The 17,621-nt window shown below is 42.7% G+C and overlaps 1 protein-coding gene across 2 annotated transcripts in view; it reads left to right on the top strand.

Annotated features, from left to right (window-relative positions):
* Positions 1–17,621, top strand: part of GRM4 (glutamate metabotropic receptor 4) — a 305,645-nt gene that overhangs the window by 241,566 nt on the left and 46,458 nt on the right. The window lies entirely within an intron of this gene.

Here is a 17,621-nt window from a genome sequence, read left to right as displayed (position 1 = left end):
TGAACAGGGGCAGCGGGGTAGCTCAGTGGGTTGAAAGTCAGGCCTAGAGATGGGAGGTCCTAGGTCAAATCTGGCTCAGACACTTCCCAGATTTGTGACCCTGGGCAAGTCACTTAACCCCCATTGCCTAGCCCTTACCACTTTTCTGCCTTGGAACCAATACACAGTATTGATTCTAAGATGTAAGGGAAGATTAAAAAAATATTGAACAGTCTTAAATGAATCCAATATGGCAACCAAGAAAACAAATATAATTTTAGGATCCTACATTAAGAGAATCAAAGTGCCTGTGTAAAAATTAAATTTATATCTCTAATAAAAATATTATAGTTTAGGAGGTTTATTAAATGATCATTAGATATCAAGGAATAAAGAGGATACAAAATAATAACCACATGCCCATACCTGATTAGCCATTTTCAAATTTCCCCACCTTATCACCATCACCGCTGATGGAGGAAGAGCCTCAATGCCCACTCCCTTTATCCTCTGTCTACAGGAAGTATGAAATGACAAGAAGTCAGTGGACTCTCAGGGCATGTAGTTCTTTTTTAGGGTAACAGATTTTCAATTATACACCTGGAACTAAGGAGGTGATACTATGAATGGCCTCTGCTCAGATCAGATCACATGCGATTGGGTTAAATGCTACATTTTAGGAAGTTCATTGATAATCTGGAGGGTGTCTAGAGGAGGACAACCAGGACAACCTGGATGGTGAGGGTCCTCATATCTATGCTATATGTAGATTGGTTTAATAAAAATGGGGATGTTTAGCTTAGAGAATAGAAGACTTAGGTGGGATGTGATAGCTAATAGATATTTGAAGTGGAGAAAGGATGGACTGATTTTTCTTGGCCCCATACGCTAGAGTTAACAACAACAATTATAATAACAGTAGCAATCTCAACAACAATAATAATAGATAATACTGACCTTGGATTCAGGGAGTCCCAAGTTCAAATTCAGCCTCACCCATTTAGTCTGGACAAGTCACTCCCTTTCTGCCTCAGTTTCCTCAACCATAAAATGGAAATAGTAAAAGCATCCGCTCTTCAGGATCGTTGTGGAGATCAAATGAGATATTATTTCTAAAAGTGCTTAATACATTACTTGGTATATAATAAACACTATGTAAAATGGTTATTTCCTTCTTTTCATCGTCATCATCATTATCACTATCATTTACATAACTGAAGCAAAATGCTATTATTGAACATATTAGTTCAATTGATTCTCATACCAATTTTTTGTGCTATTATTATCCTTTGCAAGATAATAATATTGTTTAATCCTACAAATGCTTTTGGGGAAAACTTATTTTTTTATAATTAAGCTTATCTGAAAAAGATCTGGGGGTTTTAGTGAACTTTAAACTTAGTGTGAATCAACAAATATTGAATAGTATCGAATGAATCCAATGGCAATCAAGAAAACAAATACAATCTTGGCTGCTTCATTGACAAAATCGAGTGCCAGAGTCAAATACTATTTTGTAGAAGAGGAAGCTGGACAATGGATGAAAGTTGAAAAGAGGCACATTTAAACTTGAGGCAAGGAAAATTTCCTAACAATTAGAACTTCTCAAGGGGTAGTGCAGTGGATACAGTGCCTAGTCTGGAGTCAGAAAGACTTCCTGAGTCTTAGTCTTAATCACTTCCTAGTTGTGTGACCGTGGGCAAATCACTTCACTCCATTTGCCTCAGTTTCTTTGCCAAATGAGATTTGCCAAATGAGATCTATCAAATGAGATTTCCAGAGAAAGAAATGGCTAACCACTCCAGTATCTTTGCCAAGAAAATCCCAAATGGGGCCATGAAGAGTGGGACATGACTGACTTCTTTTCCAGATCAAAATGGGATGTCCATCCATTGGGTAAGTTTTCAAGGGGATTCCTTCTTGGGAAAGGGGTTCAGGTTCAAATTAGACTAGGGAGCTTCTGTGGTCCCTTCTCACACTCAGATTTTGTGATGAAAACATTGATGATGTTTTTAGATACTGGAGAGGAAGCGTACTCCAAACTTGGTTGACAGATGTAAGAGGATTCCTAATTACAGCCATGGGTGAGAACAGCTTCTCATTTATGGCTAATTGCCACGTGAGATAACTGTTATGTGTGTCGTTACTAGGTATTGGATTCACGTTGGTGTGTGTTCTACTCAGTAATACTGAAGTCTGCTTTTGTGTGCTCAGCTTTCTGTTTATCAGGTAGCAAGAATTCATTTTTACAACTTAAAGAAAATTAGTGGGGGGATATTAGGTGATTTGAACTCTGGCTTGATCTGGAGGGGGATGGTGGTAAAGAATCAAGATTGGTACCTTTAGTTAAAAAAACTCTAAGGGATAGCTAGGTGTCTAGTGATGGAATGCTAGGTCTGGAATCCTGAGGACTTGGGTTTGAATTTGGTCTCAGATACTTCCTAGCTGTGTGACCCTGGGTAAGTCACTTAATCCTATTTGCCTAGTCCCTGCCCTTCAGTCTTAAAGTGTTGCTAAGACAGATCATAAGGGTTAAAAAAATCTAGAAGTAGTGAAGAGTCCTGGATCAGGATTCAAAGAATGTAAGTTCATATCCCGACTCTTCTACTTATCACTTGTGTGACTTTTGAGAAATCATTTTTCCCTCTCTAGGACACAGTTTCTCCCCCTGAGATTTATAGTTTTAGACTCAGTCTTAGAGTTTTGCCTAGAATACCGATAGATTAAATGACTTATCCAAAGTCACCCAGGCTATATGTGTCAAAGGCAGAACTCGAATGCAATTTTTGTCTCTATCCTATGGTGCTGGTTCATAGGAATATAGTTTTAGAGCTGGAAGGGACCTTACACATAATATATAATTAAATTCCTTAATTTTCTAGATGAGAAAACTGAGTCCTATAGAGGGTAAATATTACTCTATTGCCAATGTTAACCAGTAGGTAGGAAGCAGCAAAACCAATGGGCTGTTGGTGGGTGGGTCTGGATGGGGTTGAATAGGGCAGTGGGTTGAAGCTGTAGGTCTCAGGAAGGAAGGAAGGAAAGAAGGAACGAAGGAAGGGAGGAAGAAAGGAAGAGAAAGAGCTCAAAGAAGCAGGAGACTTGTAAATAGTCCTGCTAAGTTCAAGAAGTGTAGAGGAATTAGAGATTGTCTGAAAAGACTCAACCCATTGAGGTGGGGAGGAGTAGAACTTATGGCCCTGGGGGAAGTGTCTTGGAAATTTCTAGGACAGAGTTGCAGGTCATGAGTCTTAGAAGGTACAATCTCCCATCCTTACAGGGAAAAAATACCATCTAGAGGAAACTCTTTGGGAGCTGAGGATGAAGAGTAGAGGAATATTTTCCTGTTTAGAGGGAGTGGAGGTAGCTGTTGGCTCTCTGCAGTTTTTCTTCATCTATGTACATGCCTCTGTGTGTGTACAGTATTGGATTTATATATATGTATATACATACATACACATAAACATACATACTTATATACGTGTGACTGTGGTTAACCAAATGGATATGTATATGTGCATATATTCACAATTATGTGCAGATTCTAGCTCTACCACTTACTAGTTGTATTGAGTCAAGTCAATAAGCATTAATTAAACATTTACTATGTGCCAGACACTAGGAATACAAGCAAAGTAGAAGTCTCTGCCCTTAAGGAGCATCCCACTGGGAAAGACAACCCACAAAAGGGAGCTGAAAAGGGGCAGGTACCTGCAGGGGCGTGGTGGAGAAGTCAAGAGTCAGGAGTAGAACTGAAAAGGAGTGAGCAAGATAGGCCTGGGCATGCATGCACTCATTGATTTCCTTCCTCCCTCCTTCCCTCCCTCCCTCCCTTCCTCCCTCCCTCCCTCCCTCCCTCCCTCCCTCCCTTCCTTCCTTCCTTCCTTCCTTCCTTCCTTCCTTCCTTCCTTCCTTCCTTCCTTCCTTCCTTCCTTCCTTCCTTCCTTCCTTCCTTCCTTCCTTCCTTCCTTCCTTCCTTCCTTCCTTCCTTCCTTCCTTCCTTCCTTCCTTCCTTCCTTCCTTCCTTCCTTCCTTCCTTCCTTCCTCCCTCCCTCCCTCCCTCCCTTCCTCCCTCCCTCCCTCCCTCCCTCCCTCCTTTCCTTCCTTCCTTCCTTCCTTCCTTCCTTCCTTCCTTCCTTCCTTCCTTCCTTCCTTCCTTCCTTCATTCCTTCCTTTTCTTCCATCCTGTCTAAGAATCAATAATAAGTATTGATTCCAGGGCAGAAGAGCAGCAAGGGCTGGGCAACTCAGGTAAATGAGTTGCCTAGGGTCACATAGTTAGGGAGTATCTATAGCCTTATTTGAGTCCTTCTGACTCTAGTCCTTGTGCTCTATTCTCTGTGCAACCTAGCTGCCCCTTGGTTACTTCTTTAAAATGGAGATTTATGAGAAGAACACACCAATTGGAAGAGGAAGATATGAAGGCAGAGGGAGGACATGGGAGCTGAGGGATCTTCCAGGGAGAGAAGTCTACCAGTATGAAGGCAAAAAGTCAGTTGTGTGACTTTTTATACTGCTAGGCCTCGGTTTCTTATCTGTAAAATGGAGATAATAATCCTTTTCTCACCTGCTTCTAAGGGGTGTATGAGGGTCAAATGGGGTGTAAGGAGCATTAAAAACCCTTTAAAAATTGTAAGAGTGGGCACCTTGGTAGAGTAGAAGGAGCTTTATCCTTGAATCCAGAAGATAGGAGCTTGAGTCTTGGCCCTAAGCCTGGCACTGGAATTATTTATTGCAGTGCCAAGCCCCCACCCAGGTACTTTCTTCCTATGTACCCCCTTTCATGAGTCGTCTTCCCTCAGTGGGATGAGGGCAGGGACAATTTCATTTTTTTTTATCTCTTACCTTTCATCTGAGAATCAATACTATGGATTGATTCCAAGGCAGAGGAGCAGTAAGGACTGGACAATGGGGGTTAAGTGACTTGTTCAGGGTCACACAGCTCTAAAGCTGAAGTAATATTTGAACCCAGGACCTCCCATCTCTAGGTCTGGCTCTCAATCTACTGAGCCACCCAGCTGCCCCTCAACAGTTTCGTTTTGCTTATGTTTGTAAACCCAAATGTCTGGTAAATAGTAGATAGAATGCATTTTTTTTAGTAGCTGTGTGGCTAGTGGCAAATTTCCTCCCCTCCCAGAGCCTCAGTGTCTTTTTCTGTAAAAGGGGGGTGAGACAGCTGCGGTAGCTGCCTCGAAGGACTGTTAAGAGGAAAGCCCCTTGAAAGGCACCAAACACTCTAGAAATTCAAGCTCCGATTTTGTCCTTGTTATTCTGCTATTCTTTCTGGGGTTGGTGTGTGGGTGGGCGCCCATGCACCATCTCCAGCGTGTATACCCCTGTTTCCAGGGCTGACGTCGGGAGGGGCGAGGTGTGCGGAGAGGAGAGACTCTGATGATTTCAACCTTGAAAAACTCATTTCAATTACAATTTACAACCCTCAAACAAAGGCTGCGGTCGCCCTAGTAACTGCAGCTGCTGGGTTTTTGATGGGAGAAATCCTTTGCTGGATGGTTCCCAGGCTGCCTGTCATTCGGGGCAGATCGGGGCTGCCGGGATACCTCATTGTGCCCCGGGACACAATTAGGACATCTTCACACTGTTGTTGCTGTCATTGCTGCCCGCCACCACCGGGTGTCTTGGATTTATCTCTTCCAATAGCCGAGGGAGATTTGTGTTTTCGCTGTCTCCTGAAGCATTGATTTCTCCTCCAGCCTGGGTGGGACCTGCCCCCTGATTAGCCTCCTCCTAGCTCCCTCCCTCTTCCATCCTTCTTCCATCCCCTGCCTGGCCGCGGTCCTTTCCCCCATCAATCCACAATAGAGCTGTCTTACCTGGGCAGCGGAACCTCGCCTTGGAGACTTGGGAAACGAGGGCTGAGGTGGGAGGAAGAAGGGACCATTTGGAGGGGATGTGGGGGTGGGGCTGACACGGACAGCTCCTTCCTAGGGTTGGCTGGCTTGGGGGGGGGGTCCCCTTCCTGTCCCTGGTGTTGCCACAATTAGGGAAGGAAGGGCAGTTGACCCTTGGCAGTGGGAAGGAAGCAGCTGCTGCTAATAGCCCTAATAGAGGCTTCAGCTCCTCTCCCCACTATGAGGCTGACCACAGGCAAGAAAGAAAACTAGGGAGTAGCCCGGAAACTCTGAGCTGCTGTCCATTTTACTGTAGTTTGAAAATTGTTGATATTGGGAGGAGTGGGAGAGGAGGGAGAGACAGAGAGACAGACAGAGACAGAATGACAGATCTCTTCCCAACAGAGCAAGAGAATTGAACTCTTTTGTGGCATGTGTCCTTAGGAAAAGTTTTATGAGTTGAAGGGCCGCTAGGTAGCACAGGAGATAGAGCACCAGGAGACAGGAAGTCCTGGGTTCAAATGTGCCTTCAGACACTTCCTAGCTGTGTGATCTTGGGCGAGTCACTTAATCACTTATCTCCTTTCTGTCTTAGATTTGATACTAAGACAGAAGGTAAGTATTTTTTAAAGTCTTATGCTTTGAGCCCCCAGATCAGTCTTCCCAAGGTCTTGGCTACAAGAGATTACCAAAAGCTGAGTGATGGTGGATGACCTCATGTCACAATATCTTCTGAGCCCTTGCCTTTTTTCTTAGGTCAGAGGAACCTTGAAGTCAGATGTCGTAGGACCCTCCAAATGAGCCAGTCTGGAGCTTTCCAGTGACAATCACTCTTCCTGTGAGATATATTGGAGGCTTCCATTAAGGTGGTGGGTGATAGAAGGGTAGAGATTGGAGTCCCAACCAATCATTCTGGTTTCCTTGGCTCATAAGAGGAGTAGCAATGCAGGGAACATGAAAGCGGGATTCAGGAAAGCTGGAAAGGCAAAGATTGATGAAGGAGGTGGACCATGGGTGGGAGGTTAGGTCTGATCCTTCTAATAAAAGCTAGGATCTTGAAGTTAATGGGGAAAGAAGAGTTTACTCATACCTCCCCACATTTCTTTCAGGGGTGACAATTTTCATAATGAGGGATTTGCAAAGGGCACTGAACTTAGAAGTTGGAATTCTTGGGTTCAAGCCTTGGCTCTTTAGCCTACCTGTTGTATGACCGTGGAACAACTGTATGAGCCTCAGTTTCCTCATCTGACAAATAGGGATGATGATACTTGGGCTACCTTCCCTCAGTGCTGATGTGATGATCAAATGAGATAATATATGTCAAGTGCTTTGTAACAACCAGGTGCTGTAAAAATACAAGCTATTATTATTATTGTAACCATTTACATTGATTTGCTTGCCAGGAGCCCAGCTGTCATCCTCTCCTTGAACATCTCAACTCTATCATTTAGTACTTGTTAACTTTGCCATTTAGATATCCTTCACCCAATAAGTACCATGTGGTTTTCTGAGGAAAGCAAGCCCTCCGGGACTGCTGAGCAAGAGCTGGAGAATTTTTAAAAAATATATATTTTTTATTGATGCTCCTGTTTTTTTTTTTAACATTGTCCTCACTTCCCAAATATTGCCCCTTCTCCAACCCAAGAGAACCTTCTCTTAGAACGAAACATAGTTAACCAAGCCAAGGCTATACCTCATTATCCCTAGCTCATTCTGCATCCATCAGCCATGCACACCTCAAAGTCCAGGAGGCATCAGTCTCCAAAGCCTGAAAAGGCCCAGCTCATTTTAGGGCCAGTGCTGGCAAGAGGTCAAGGTGATATGTGAATTTCTTGGACCAAGATGATACTTTGGATTCATCATCAACTAGCCATACTTTGGGGGAGCTAGGTGGCATAGTGGATAGATCCCCAGGCCTGGAGTCAGGAAGGTCTGAGTTCAAATTTAACCTCAGATACTTTATTGCTGTGTGACCTTAGGCAAATGACTTCATCTATTTTCCTCAGTTTCTTCATTTGTCAAATGAGCTGGAGAAGGAAATGGTAAACTCCTCAAGTATCTGGGCCATGAAAGTTCCAAATGGGGCCACAAAGAATTGTATACCACTGAAAAATGATTGAATGACAGCAAAATCTATGTTTTGAGTTTACTTTCAATGAACAAGGAAGGCCTTGGAATCTTTGCTTGGGATTCTTGCCTTGGTACCATGGGGGTGGTAGAAAGCATTGAAGAAGATCCAGGCTCAGATCAGAGCCCCATAACTCTAGATGAGTGATTTTACCTATCTTTAAGCCTTGATTTCTTCTGTAAAATAGGGAGGCAGTACTGGGCAGTGAATTCAGTATCCGACTGAAAATCAGGAAGATTTGGGTTCGACTCATGTCTCCTACCTTTGTCAGCTGTGTGACTGGGCAAGTCACCCACCCCTTCTTGGCCTTGGTTCTTCTTCCATAAAATGAAAGAGTTGGATTTGATCACATCTGAGGTCCCTTTCAACACTCAATCTCTGATCCTAGGATCATTTACACCCCCCCTCCCTCCTCCTGCCACGAGGCTTCTATGAGGAAAGGCTTTCCCTGTAAACTGTAAAGGATTCTAGAAATGCTGTGATTACCCAGCTAGGCTGGCAAAAAGAACAACTCCCTCCTCCCTCTTCCATCCTGTGATGCTGCTGCTGCCGCCGCTGGCTGCCTCATTAATAATTCACTCTCTCATCAGTATGGAATAAGAGTTGTAATTGGAGCTGAAGAATAGGAGTTAGAGTAAAAATTTCACCAGGGTTGAAGTGAGAGACTGAGGGTTGGGGGAGGGGGTACATTGAGGAGGTGGGGGAGGAGGAACAACTTGCCAGAGAGAGGGAGAGAGAGGATATGGTAGGGTAATCTGTGGTCTGATGTAATGGAAAGAGAACACAGTTTAGAGTCAGGAGACATGAGTTTGAAGCCCTGGTTCTCACTTGTATTAACTCTGTATCTGTTTATGGACAAATTTGTTCATCTCTCGGTGCCTCCATCTCCTCATCTATAAAACGGGTATGTGATGAATGTAAGACCTACCTTCTAGGCAGCAGGGTCTTCAGGTTGTGAGGGAAGTGCTTTGAATCTACTAAGGAAGTGAGGAAGTGTGACTTATGATTGGTTGTTGCCATTCAGTCATATTTGATATTGGAGTGGTTTGCCATTTCCTTCTCCAGCTCATTTCACAGCTGAGGAAACTGAAGGAAAGAGGGTGAAGCGACTTAGTAAGTGTCTGAGGCCAGATTTGAACTCAGGTTCTCCTAATTCTAGACCTGGCACTCTACTCACTATACCACCAAGCTGCCCAACTTAAGATTATGACACTGATTAATTATGCAATGGTTTCATGGAACCCACTCTGAGGCAGGGAACAAGAGGGGTCAGAATTGATGGGGTTAGTAATAGGAGACCAATAAGTCTCTATACTAGCCCCCTCTGACACCCACAGTGGGACAAACCATCTTGAACTTTCAATTCAGATTCAACTTCTGAGAGCAAAGGGGGGAACAAGCATTTATGAAACACTTACTATGTGCCAAGCATTGTGTTAAGCAATTTTACAAATATTATCTCATCATATCCTCATGACTACCCTGGGAGAATGATTCTACTATTAGCCCCATTTTGCAATTGAGGAAAATCAGGCAGACAGATGTGAAGTGACTTGACCAAGGTCTTATTAATTATCTGACACTAGATTTGAACTCAGGTCTTTAGGAAGCCAGGCCAGGTACTCTATCTACACTATCCTCAGAGACCAGTCCAGTGGAAAGGACCCTAAAGTGAGAGAACTTGGGTTGGACAGGATTAGAAGAGTCAACGTCCAATTGGGTAATGTTTCACAAATAAATAAACATACAGTACAACCTAGATCATGTTAATTTGTGGTTTTCTAGGTCAATACACAAGCCTACAAGGATTAATTTCTATTTGAGTTTGATAGCATTGGACTAGATTCCTTTAACATTAACACTCCAAATCTATGATCCTTTGATTTCCCAGAGAACCCATGAATTGGAAAACCCGGAGGCTGTGCCAATACCAGATACAATTGTGTCTCCTAAGTGGGTACTGGGTCTGGAGCCAGGAAGATCTGAGTTCAAATCCAGCTTAAGACTCTATCTATGTGATCTTGGGCACACCTGGGCACATCTATTTGCCTCAGTTTCCTCAACTGTAAAATGGGGACAATAACAGCATCTGCCTCTTAGGGTTGTTATGAGGATGAAAGGTGGTAATATTTGTAGAAAGCAACAGTTCTTACACATAGGAGGTACTTAAAAATAATAAATAAATAAAAATAATAAATGCTTCTTCTCTTCCCTTCCCCTCCTCCCCATCTTAGGCTTCTTCCTGCCAGAGATCTATAAGAGATAGTTCTTACAGATTAGGAAGGGGAAAAGTATTTATATAGTGCCTACAATGGGCCACTGGGTTAAGTGCTTTGCAAATATCATCTCATTTTACCTTCTCAACATCCCTGGGAGATAAGTGATATTAGCACCCCTATTTTGCAGTAGAAGAAATGGAGGCAAATATAGGTTAAGTGACTTGGCCTGAGTCACACAGCTAGTTAAGTGTCTGAGGCTGGATTTGAACTCAGGTTGTCTTAACTCCAGACCCATCATTCTGTACACCGTACCACCTAGCTGCTTCTAATGAATGAATGTTCCTCTCCTCTCCTTGAGGGATTTCTTAATTTGGGAAGCTTGGGGTCCACAGGAGATAGATATAAGGGGATTCTTGCATTCGGGGAAAATTGCACTGTTATTTTCTCTTACCTCTAACTAAAATTGAGCATTTCCTTCAGTTATGATGGTAGGTAACAAACACAGTTCTGAGGAGTCCATTGGCTTTACCAGAAAGCTAAAGGAGCCTATGACTTCAGAAAGGTTGTTAAGGATAACTCCCTTCTTTGTGGGCAAAGCAGAGCAGAGGAAAACTCAGAGAAAGGGTCTCGGAGCTGAAGTTCTTAACATTTTTGTGCAATGGACCCCTTTGGCAACCAGGTGAAACTTAGGCATTGCTTCCTAGAATGTTTTTAAATGCATAAAACAAAATACATAGAGTTACAAAGGAAACCAATCATATCAGAATATAGCTATTAGAACATATATATGTATATTCAAAATCTTTACCTTCTGACTTAGAATCAATATTGTCTATTGGTTCCAAGGCGAAAGAGCTTAAGGACCAGACAATGAAGGTTAAGTGACTTGCCCAGGGTCACATAGCTAGGCAGTGTCTGAAGTCAAATTTGAATCCAGGACCTCTCAATCTACTGAACTACCTGACTGCCCCTATCAGAATATTAGAAAACAAAAAAGTTCATGGATTCCAGGTTAAGAACCCCTGATGTAACCCAACATCCTCATTTTTCAGAAGGGTAAGTAGAGGCCAAGAAGACCATGACTTCCTACAAGGGTCACACTGTTGATAAATGCAGAACAAACTCAGGTCTTCCGATTTTAGAACCAGTACAATTTCCCATGGATTTCAAGCAGGGCTTATGTCTTTGTGTTTTCCAGTCCCCAAGGCCAGATCATATTCACAGTAGGCTGTGCCTGCCTGGATGCCCCTGGCAGGTTGCCTGCAGCATTCAAACTGAGATAAGACATTGCTGGGGGATTCTGAAACATCTCCTTCCCTGGGGGTTTGGCAGACTAGAGGAACTCCCAAGCCTTGTCATCTGGGCTGGGCTGTAACACTCCGGGTCGATACAAATGCAGCAAGTTGAATGTGGATTAGACATAGAAATGCTAACACGACACATATGTAATACTTGAAGGTTTACAAAGCTTTTTCTTCAAAGCAGTTCTGTGAGGTAGACAAGCATGACTATCCCCATTTTACAGAGGAAGAAACAGAGGTTTAGAAATGAAATTACTTATCTAGGGTCACATAGCTAATACAGATCAGAACGGGCTTCTGGGCCCAAGCCCAGTGCTTTTTCCATGCTACCATGATGCATGAAGGTGAATAGTAGAATACATTGAGTATGACTCCTTCCCTGAGGTTCTTTGGAAGAAATGGATATCTCTATCATCTCTATCTCTATCTCCATCTCCATCTCTATCTCTATCTCTATCTCTATCTCTATCTCTATCTCTATCTCTATCATCTCTATCTCTATCTCTATCTCTATCTCTATCTCTATCTCCATCTCCATCTCCATCTCCATCTCCATCTCCATCTCCATCTCCATCTCCATCTCCATCTCCATCTCCATCTCCATCTCCATCTCCATCTCCATCTCCATCTCCATCTCCATCTCTATCTCTATCTCTATCTCTATCTCTATCTCCATCTCTATCATCTCTATATCTGTTTCTCTGTCTCTCTATCTCTCCATCTCGCCATCCGTCCGTCTTTCTTTCTTTCTTTCTTTCTTTCTTTCTTTCTTTCTTTCTTTCTTTCTTTCTTTCTTTCTTTCTTTCTTTCTTTCTTTCTTTCTTTCTTTCTTTCTTTCTTTCTTTCTTTCTATCTTTCTTTCTTTCTTTCTTTCTTTCTTTCTATCTATCTATCTATCTATCTATCTATCTACTATCTCTCTCTCTCTCTATCTATCTACTATCTATCTAATCTATCTATAGATCTATATATGCATTCATCCATTTCTCTCTATGTCTGTCTCTTGATCTATCTATCCATCCATCCATCATCTATCATCCATCATCTATCGTCTATCGTCTAGATATCTGTCTATCTATCTGTCTGTCTATCTGTCTATCTATCTGTCTATCTATCTGTCTATCTGTCTGTCTATCTATCTGTCTGTCTATCTGTCTGTCTATCTGTCTGTCTATCTGTCTGTCTATCTGTCTGTCTATCTGTCTATCTGTCTATCTATCATCCTTACTTTTTGTCTCTAACAACTCTAAGACAGAAGGGCAAGGGCTTGGCAATGGGGGTTAAGTGACTTGCCCAGGGTCATACAGCTCGGATGTGTCTGAGGTCAGATTTGAACCCAGGTTCTCCTTACTCCAGGCCCAGGACTCTATCCACTGTACCATCTAGCTGCCCTGATATATTTCCTTTTGTTGTTGTTCAGTCGTGTCTGACTCTTTGTGACCCTATGGACCATGGCTATCCATGGGGTTTTCTTGGCATAGCATTTTTCCCCTATGAAGGCACAGGGCAACCATGGAAGATCAGGTCAGGAAGGGCTCTTTAGGGATCATCTAGTCCAGTCCCTTCATTTTGCAGAAGAGGAAAGCCGAGGAAGGAAATGACTTTTCCAAGTAGACCTTTATATAATCTTTACTTAATAGCTTCTCAAGTCTTTTTTTACTCCCTATTTCCTGAGCTCCTTCTTAGAGGTACCATTGCTCGCCCTTGTTGAATCATTTAATTCAATTCAAGGGACCAGAGTCTTCTGAGTCAGGAAGACCTTGGTTCAGACCCTGCCCCCAGTGCATACTAGCTGTGGAGATGACGAGAGGTTTCACCTCGTTGGGCTCCATCTGCAGAATGAAATGGTTGGACCAGATGGACCCTTAAGGTCTTGTCTAGCTTTCAGTTGATTCAGTCAGCATTTGTTCAGTGCATCCAAGGTGTCATACATGGTGCTAGACACCTGAGGTACAGAGATAAAAACTGAAGACGATCCCTGCCCTCAGGAAGCTTAATTCCTATTTCATGGTTCTCTGTCCGGGCAGCTGGGCGATGCAGTAGACAGGAAGACCTGAATTCAAATATGACCTCAGACACTTCCTAGCTGTGTGACCTTGGCCAAGACACTTCACCCTGTTGGCCTCAGTTTTCTCATCTGTAAAATGAGCTGGAGAAGGAAATGACAACCTACCCCACTATTTTTGCCAAGAAAATTTCAAATGGGGTCATGAAGAGTCAAACACAACTGAAACAACTGAATAGGAAGTGGCCACGTCCACCATGGCTATTTGAATTGTGGGTAACAGTGTTCTTTTAGTTAGTTGAGATTTGTGAAGAAACACTCTATTTCCTACTCCTTGGTGGGAAGTATACAGGAGCATGACAGGTATATTATTGTATGAGTTGTGTTGCACAAGGGCCGCTGGATGGTGCAGTGGACAGAGCCCTGGGCTTGGAGTCAGAAAGATTCCTATTTCTGAGTTCAAATCTGGCCTCCGCCATTTACTAGCTCCATGACTCTGGGTAAGTGACTTAACTCTATTTGCCTCAGTTTCTTCATCTGTAATATACATGAGAGAAGGAAATGGTGAACCACTCCAGTTCAAGAAAACCCCAAAAGAAGTCACAAAAAGTTGGATAGAACCGAAACTGTTAAACAGCAACAAAAGTCCTATGGTAGGAGGACAAATGGAGCTTTCAGTCAACTGAAGATGCCCATTTTGCCTCTTTGCTTTGTCAAACCGATGGGAGGCCAATCTCACATCTTTCTTCTAGTATCTCTCACCACTGGTCCTGTCTCTGAGGACCCTCTCTCTTCCTAGAACTCCCCACTGCACCCCCAGAGAATCTAGGCTTCTTCTGTGTTCAGCCTCAACCCCCCGGCAGGTAATGAGACCCTTGGCGCTCTGGATCTCATCCTGGGAACTCTTCTTTATCCTTGGGACCGGGAGCCTCTGCCCTGTCAGCCTAGTAGTTGAGCCTGCCACAGGGGGCCTCGCCTCCACCTTAATTACCAGTGTGCTACATTAATCGGTGTCTTTTGCTAAATGATTAACATATTTCTGAACCCATTAAGAGGGGTTATGACAGAGAGAGGCAGGCAGCTGTCTCAAGTAATTACTGTGTCCGCCCAGCCAGTCCCTCTGCCAGGCCTGGCAGGAGGGGAGCGTGTATAGATAACTCTGGTAAAGGGGAGCACAGCTATGCTAAAAAGGGGAGGGACAGAAGGATTTGGGGGGCAGCAGGTTGGAAGAATATTTGAGCAAAGTTCTTTTGGACATTTAGCTGGGTGGCTCAGTGGATAGAGACCCAGAGAGATGGGAGGTCCTGGGTTCAAATCTGACCTCAGATACTTCCTAATTGTGTGACCCTGGGCAAGTCGCTCGACCACTATTGTTTAGCCCTTACTGCTCTTCTGCCTTGGAACCTATACTTAGTACTGATTCTAAGGCAGAAAATAAGGATCTTAAGAAAGAAAGAAAAAAAGAAAGGAAGGAAGAAAAAAAGCGACATAGATCTTTAGAGCTAAATAGGATATTAGAAGCTATTTTTGCCTGGCGCTTACCACTCTTTTGCCTTGAAACCAATACACAATATTACTTCTAAGATGGAAAGTAAGAGTTAAAAAAAAAAAAGAAAGGGTGGCTCAGTGGATTGAGAGCCAGGTCTAGAGACAGGAGGCTTTGGGTTCAAATTTGTCCTCAGATACTTTCTAGTGGTGTGACCCTGGGCAAGTCACTTAACTCCATTGTCCTAGCCTGTACTCTTCTGTCTTAGAGTTCTTACTAAAAAACGTGGGTTAAAAATAGTTTATCAAGAGTATGGATTCTTAGGGGGCAGCTGGGTGGTTCAGTGGATTGAGAGCCAGGCCTAGATATGGGAGGTTCTGGGTTCAAATCTGACCTTAGACACTGCCTAGCTGTGTGACCCTGGGCAAGGCACTTTACCCTCATTGCCTAGCCCTTACTGTTCTTCTGCCTTGGAACCAATACACAGTATTGATTCTAAGATGGAAGGTAAGAATTTTAAAAAAAGAATCCCTCTAATCTTGTCTGTTGACAAATGAGGAAACTGAGGGAGAGAGTGACTTATCTAAGGTGAAACAGTGAATTAGTAACAAAGCTGGGACTTGAACCCAGGTCTCCTGATTTCCAGCACAGGACTCTTTCCAAAGTACTATTTGATAGCACTTAGCACAGTGCCTGGCACATAGTAGGTGCTTAACAAATTTTATTGATTGGAACCCTTGATTGAATTTCATTAATCAACAAGCCCACTGGCTTTCAACTTGGCACTGGGGATATAAAGACAAAAATAAAATTGTCCTTGCCTTCAAAGAGCTTTATGTTCTGCTGAGGAAGTAGGAGACAACACTGATACATGTAAGTATCAACAGATGTCAGGGTATGCCCCTGTTAGACATCAGCAAGACTGAAGGTCATAAGGGAGAACAGTAGAGAGAATTAATGCAAAAGGGAAGAACTTACAGATGTGTATTAGAAGCATTCAAAACCTTGGAAGGGCTCAAGACTTGAATAGCTCAACTGCCTAAGAAAAAGCCAGCAAAGAAGGTTAATGTGTTAATGGGATCCAGATTACCTTCATGTTTTTGCCCCTAGACACAGAAGACCTCAAAATGAATGTGGGAAATTGACTGGTTGAATTGACAGAACTATGTTCTGAATAGAGAGATCAGAGTTGACACAAACTGCCTGGCTTCCTCTGGCCACTTGATCCAAACATCTGAAACTCTGTGCTCTGTAATGAGTAAGCCCATCTGACCTGCTGGTCTATTGAAGACTCCATGCCCTATACACAGCCCACTCCACCTACCAGGGAAGCCCACTGATCCCTATGCCACTGGGAATTTCATGAGGACTCTCCTAAGTAAGATAGGACACTGAAGCACTATGATTAAGGGATGACAGTTGCCTTGACTCCATATTTTTCCCTCTATGTTTGCCTGACCATCATTGTACTTGAAATTCACGTTCACTCTTTCCTCCAAGTCTTTGAGTGTCTTTGTGGGAGAGGGTGACTCAGGTTTCCGAGGGAAATGCTTTATTACTTTCTTTCTATATCATTTTGTTAAATATCTATTGTAAGCATTTAATTGAATCCACTGCCTGATTGCCAATGAGAAGCATACAGGTGGGGGCCCAGGAGCTACAAGTGTTAGTGACTCACAGGATTACTCTTAGAACTTGAGGAAGCTGCCTCCTTTTTAAGGTCTCAATTCAACCTTTTGAATTCAAGTTCAGGTTGAACAAGTGATCCTGGAAGAGATGTTACACAAATATATTTGAAAATAATAATAATAACAAACATGTATATAGTATTTTAAAGTTTGCAAAATTCTTTGCATATATTTTCTCATAACAATCCCATAAGGTAAGCAATAGTTTTTGTCCCCATTTTGCAGATGTGGAAATGGAATAATAGATGCAAAAATATTTACTGAATACTTAACACTTGCCAAGCATTGTGCTTAGGGCTGGGTATATACAAATATAAAAAAGCAAAGACAGTTCTTACCCTCAAGGAACTTACATTCTAGTAAGGGAGGGTAATACACAAAAGAGAAATGGTGGCTAGTATGGCATATTTGGGTCTAGAAAATTATAGAGATGGTAAGCTTGAGTCATAGGAGAGTAGATTGACACATCTGTGTCAATGTCAGAGTTTCTAACTGGTTTCCACCTGGAAAGGGAATAAGGAAGAGTTGAGGGTACTCTCCTAGAAAAAAAAGTGACTGGAGAAAAGGTGGTCACAGAGTAGAGAATAAGATTAAATATGGCTGGAGACTAAATAAAATAGTGGGCCAGATAAGGCACACACCCATTGGGACAACATGGCATCAAAATGGAAACTGAGGCTGAGAAATGTTAAATGTCTTGCCCAGGGTCATACCTCTAAAAAGCACCTAAGGCAGGATTAGAACTCAGATCTTCTTGATTCCAAGAACCTTACTAACCACTATACTATCCTGCTTCCTCTAAGTAAATATAAAGTAACATCCCTAGCTGTTCAGTTTAAAAATGAATTCAATTAAAATGAATATTAGGAAATTAGGGAAGACATCCTATTTGGAGATGGTGTGTGAGCTGAGCATTGAAAGAAATGAGAGGCTGGCTGAAGTAGAGGTTAGGAGAGAGTGAGATCC

The sequence above is a fragment of the Monodelphis domestica genome, chromosome 2 (assembly GCF_027887165.1).
Source record: "Monodelphis domestica isolate mMonDom1 chromosome 2, mMonDom1.pri, whole genome shotgun sequence".
In the NCBI taxonomy this organism is placed as follows: Eukaryota; Metazoa; Chordata; class Mammalia; order Didelphimorphia; family Didelphidae; genus Monodelphis; species Monodelphis domestica.
Note: the sequence above shows the minus strand (reverse complement) of the source record. Positions and strands in the feature narration are given on the sequence as shown.